Source organism: Staurois parvus, unplaced genomic scaffold (genome assembly GCF_062004578.1).
Source record: "Staurois parvus isolate SC_StPar_1 unplaced genomic scaffold, SC_StPar_1.0 ptg000196l, whole genome shotgun sequence".
NCBI lineage: Eukaryota > Metazoa > Chordata > Amphibia > Anura > Ranidae > Staurois > Staurois parvus.
In genome coordinates, this window is record NW_028317992.1 from 278,312 (window position 1) to 284,311 (window position 6,000).

The following is a 6,000-nucleotide window of genomic DNA, read 5'->3' on the forward strand; positions in this document are numbered from 1 at the left end:
GCCCGAGGGCCCGGGGTCAGTAGGGGGCCCCATGAGATGTCCCTGGTACCTTTCATAGGCTTTTTTGGGTGTGATTTGAGTGTGGGCGAGGACACAGGGGCCCCATGATCCCCTATTGCCCGGAGGCCCCATGAATTGTCAGTCCACCCCTGGGTGTACCCATAGGGGAGAGGTGTACCTACAGAGAGGAGAAGAACCTATAGAGATGATGTGTACCTATGGAGGAGAGATGTACAGTACCTATAGAGGAGAGATGTACCTATAGAGAAGGGGACTATCTCTATAGAACAGATGTACCCATAGAAAAGAGGTGTACCTATAGAGGATATATGTACCCATAGAGGAGAGATGTACCTATAGAGTAGATATACACCTATAGAGTAGAGGAGTACCTATAGAGGAGAGATGTACCTATAGAGGAGAGCTGTACCTATAGAGAAGAGGAGTACCTATAGAGAAGAGGTGTAACTATAGAGGATAGATGGACCTATAGAGATAAGGTGTACCGATAGAGAAGATGTGTACCTATAGAGAGGAGAGATGCACAGCACCTATAGAGGAGAGATGTACCCATAGAGAAGAGATGTACCCTTAGAGGAGAGATGTACCTATAGAAGAGATGTGTACCTATAGAGGAGAGATGTACCTATGGAGAAGAGGAGTACCCATAGAGGAGAGATGTACCTATAGTGAAGAAGTGAACCTATAGAAGATAGATGTACTTATAGTAGAGAGGTGTACCTATATAGAAGAGGTGCACATATAGAGATGAGGTGTACCTATAGAGGAGATATGTACCTATAGAGGAGAGGAGTACCTATATAGGAGAGCTGTACCTATAGAGGAGAGGAGTACCAATAAGAAGATGTGTGCCCATAGAGGAGAGATGCACCTATAGAGGAGAGATATACCTATAGAGAAGAGATACACCTATAGTAGAGAAATGTACCTATATAGATGAGGTGTGTCCATAGATGAGAGTTGTATCTATAGAGAAGAGGAGTACCTATAGAGATTAGGTGTACCCATAGAGAAGAGGGGTACCTATAGAGAGGAGAGATCTACAGTACGTATAGAGGAGAGATGTACCTATAGAGGAGAGGAGTACCTATAGAGATGTGTACCTATAGAGGAGAGATGTACCTATAGAGAAGAGATGTACCAATAGAGGAGAGATATACCTATAGAGGAGAGGAGTACCCTTAGAGGAGATGTGTACCTATAGAGGAGAGGAGTACCTACAGAGGAGATATGTAACTATAGATGAGAGGAGTACCTATAGAGGAGAGGAGTACCGATAGAGGAGAGATGTACCCATAGAGGAGAGATATACCTATAGAGGAGAGATGTACCCATAGAGGAGAGATATACCTATAGAGGAGAGATGTACCCATAGAGGAGAGATATACCTATAGAAGAGAAGAGTACCTATAGAGGAGAGATGTACCTATCGAGGAGCAATATACCTATAGAGGAGAGGTGCACCTATTGAAAAGAGATGTACCAATAGAGGAGAGAGATACCTATAGAGGAGAAGAGTAGTTATAGAGTGATGCTCATCGGTCGGTCTGTGTCAATGCATTTTATCCTCCTCCCAGAATTAATAGTACTTGTTATAAATATTATGAACTTCTGTCCTGAAAACTACTGGCAGTGAGCGATGAGCTGGATGTGAACCACGTTGTCTTCCTGAGAATATTGCTTCATCTCTCCTTCCTCCATATCACCATAAGACACCCTGTCATCAGACTGAAATGAAAAAGAACAAAACACATCATTATATACTGTACATGCAGTGTTTTATCTTATCTTAGTGCTCGTTCATACAGGTGACCAGGGAGCAGTAAAATCAGGGAGTTGCAATGCATTTTTACCACCTCCTAACCACTTACTTACAGAAGAGCATGCAGGGCTCAGGGCTGTAGACATTTTGTGGTCAGGATGCTTTGCCATGGCACCTCGCATTCGGCGGGTGGTACTGCTGCTGGACAATACCTGTTTAACTGTATGGGCCATGCTGCAAACCCCCAGAGTCAGCTGCATCTAGGCTTGGACATCCGTCCAGGGGCGGACTGACAACTCATGGGGCCCCCGGGCAATAGGGGATAATGGGGCCCCTGTGTCCTCGCCCACACTCAAACCACACCCAAAAAAGCCTATGAAAGGCACCAGGGACATCTCATGGGGCCCCCTACTGACCCCGGGCCCTCAGGCAGTGCCTGAGTTCCCCAATGGTCAGTCCGCCCCTGCATCCATCCCTAACTGCATTCGTTTTTATAGGCTGAGCAGATGCCGCTATTCACATGCGCCTGTCATTCCAGCTGTAAGAATCTACTGATGCTTGCTGCTCTATTCCAGTGAATGAGGATAAATGGATGCATGAAAGAGCTGTCAGAGTGGGAGAGGGAGGGGCAGCCCCGGGAGCCAATCAGGGAAGCTGCTATGCAGTCTGGCAGAGCTGTAAAAATCTCAGGTGGGTCATAGGTTTGGGTGCCATTTTTTTAAAGGGAAGATCAGAGTTCTTGTGATGGTGTAATTTTAGATTTGACATTTACATTCGGTAAATTTTTTTGTTTGCATGCATCCAGCGCTATTTTCTTAGCCGTGTCATTCTTTGCTCCGTGCGTTGTTATAACCGCCGTTCAAGTCTCATGAAAAGAAATCAAGAAATGTAATTGCATTTCCCCTTTTAATATCTTCTGCAGATGTCAAAAACATGAGCGTAGCTGGCATGCTTTGGTCTGAGAAATATTTTCCTGGACGAGGTTGTGCGTCGTGCTCTGTCATGGTGAAGTATGCGGAGCATTCTGTGTACTCCCCGGACGATTGTGTGCAAGATAGAAGAACGCAGCTATGGTGACCTTCGCCTCTGTTTTGTGACAACAGCCATCTTCGCTGTTAATCCGCGTTCTTCCATCCTGCAAGTTTAAAATCTGTAATGGCCGGGTTATGGAAGTCAGGGATCTGAGCTAGGGTTAACTGTTTTGCTGCCAGACACATTCTTGCACATATGTTTAACCACTTCAATATTGGGCACTTTTCACCCCCTCAGAGGCACGCCTGCCTTTACACGCACATGAACTATAATGGCCCCCCAGTCATAGTCCGTAGGGTTTAATATTGAGTTGGCCCCGCCCTTTGCAGCTATAACAGCTTCAACTCTTCTGGGAAGGCCGTCCACAAGGTTTAGGAGGGTGTCTATGGGAAGGTTTGACCATTCTTCTAGAAACGCATTTATGAGGTCAGGCACTGATTTCAGATGAGAAGGCCTGGCTTGCAGTCTCTGCTCTAATTCATCCCAAAGGTGTTCTATGGGGTTGAGGTCAGGACTCTGTGCAGGCCAGTCAAGTTCCTCCACCCCAAACTCGCTCATCCATGTCTTTATGCACAATGCTTTGTGCACTGGTTCGCAGTCATGTTGGAACAGGAAGGGGCCATCCCCAAACTGTTACCACAAAGTTGGGAGCATGAAATTGTCCAAAATGTCTTGGTATGCTGACACCTTAACAGGGGCAGACTGACAACTCATGGGGCCCACGGGCAATAGGGGATCATGGAGCCCCTGTGTCCTTGCCCAAACTCAAAAAAGCCTAGGAAAAAGGTACCAGGGGCATCTCATGGGGCCCCCTACTGACCCCCAGGCCCACGGGCAGTGTCCGAGTTTCCAAATGGTGAGTCCGCCCCTGCACCTTAAGAGTTCCCATCACTGGAACTAAGGGGCCAAGCCAAACACCTGAGAAACAACCCCACACCATAATCCTCCCTCCACCAAACTTTACACTTGGCACAATGCAGTCAGGCAAGTACCGTTCTCCTGGCAACTGCCAATCCTAGACATGTCCATCGGATTGCCAGACAGAGAAGTGTGATTACTCACTCCAGACAACACGTCTCCACTGCTCTAGAGTCCAGTGGCAGTGTGCTTTACACCACTGCATCCAACGCTTTGCATTGGACTTGGTGATGTAAGGCTTGGATGCAGCTGCTCGGCCATGGAAACCCATTCCATGAAGCTCTCTACACACTGTTGTTGTGCTAATCTGAAGGCCACACAAAGTTTGGAGGTCTTTAGCTATTGATTCTGCAGACAGTTGGCGACTTCTGCGCACTTCAGCATGTGCTGACCCCACTCTGTCATTTTACGTGGCCTACCACTTGGTGGCTGAGTTGCTGTTGTTCCCAGTTGCTTCCACTTTGTTATAATCCCACTAACAGGTGACCGTGGAATATTTAGTAGCCAGGAAATGTCACGGATGGACTTGTTGCACAGGTGACAACCTATCACGGGACCACGCTTGAAGTCACTGAGCTCCTGAGAGCGACCCATTCTTTCACAAATGTTTGTAGAAGCAGTCTGCATGCCTAGGGGCTTGATTTTATACAGATGTGGCCATGGAGGTGATTGGAACACCTGAACAACATGATTTGGAGGGCTGGACCAATACTTTTGGCAATATAGTGTATGTATATATATATTGTGGGAACTCGCTTCAAATGGTAGAGCTTTTTTAAAGCACACAGCAACTCGCTTTCTTTTCTAAGGCCTTTTTAGCCCACTTTTATTTAAAGAAAAGTTCCATAAAGCTTCCCACGCAGGGGTTTTCCACCAACAAACAAATATTTAGCCTCCTGGCTTGTACACACAATTTTCCTCTGGCCTTCCACTTCAGGCTTACGTCCGTCTCCTGCAGACTCTTTCTAAATGGCTTTTCCGCACACAGCGAGCCTCTAGCACACAGCTACTCTGGCTTCCACCTCTCCTTGGTGAAGTCCTCCTGACTCCAAGGCGGAGACCTCCTGTCTGCCAGGGTGGAGCCTAGAACCCTGGTCCTGACTCTAGAAGAGAGCCATGCACACCTGAGCAATCAGTATCCTGACCATTCCCAAAACCTGGTCCTAGGATTGGAGATTTCATCCCTCCCAAATCGCTTTGAAATCTCCAGGCTCCAGGTCCCAAAATGGACCTTACAAACAAATGAGGAAAGTGAAAAGCCACTTTCCTCTATATCGAACACTTACCCTGGAGCCCCTCAAACTGCCTTGTTGAGAATCCCGGGTGAAATAACCTTTTAACATCATGCTAGATCGCCACACTGTCACAATATATATATATATACAGTAAGGAACAGAAGTATTTGAACACCCTGCGATTTTGCAAGTTTTCCCACTTAGAAATCATGGAGGGGTCTGAAATTCACATTGTAGGTGCATTCCCACTCTGAGAGACAGAATTTAAAAACAAATTCAGGAAATCACATTGTATGATTTTTAAAGAATGTATTTGTCTTGCACTGCTGAACATAAGTATTTGAACACCTAAGAAACAGCAAGAATTCTGGCTCTCAAAGACCTGTTACTGTGCCTTTAAAAAGTCCACCTCTACTCCACTCATTAATCTAATTTAGTAGCACCTGTCTGAGCTCTTTAAAGACACCTGTCCACCCCACAGTCAGTCAGGCACCAACTACTACCATGGGCAAGATCAAAGAGCTGTCTAAAGACACCAGACACAAAATTGTGGACCTCCACAAGGCTGGACAGGGCTACGGGGCAATTGCCAAGCAGCTTGGTGAAAATAGATCAACTGTTGGAGCAATTGTTAGAAAATGGAAGAGGCTAAAGACGACTGTCAGTCTCCCTCGGACTGGAGCTCCATGCAAGATCTCACCTCGTGGGGTATCACTGTTGATAAGAAAGGTGAGGAATCAGCCCAGAACTACAAGGGAGGAGCTGGTCAATGACATGAAGAGAGCTGGGACCACAGTTTCAAAGGTCACTGTCGGTAGAACACCACGCCGTCATGGTTTCAAATCATGCATTGCACGGAAGGTTCCCCTGCTCAAGTCATCACATGTCCAGGCCCGTCTGAAGTTTGCCAATGACCATCTGGATGATCCAGAGGAGGCATGGGAGAAAGTCATGTGGTCAGATGAGACTAAAGTAGAACTTTTTGGTCTAAACTTCACTCGTCATGTTTGGAGGAAAAAGAAGGATGAGTTG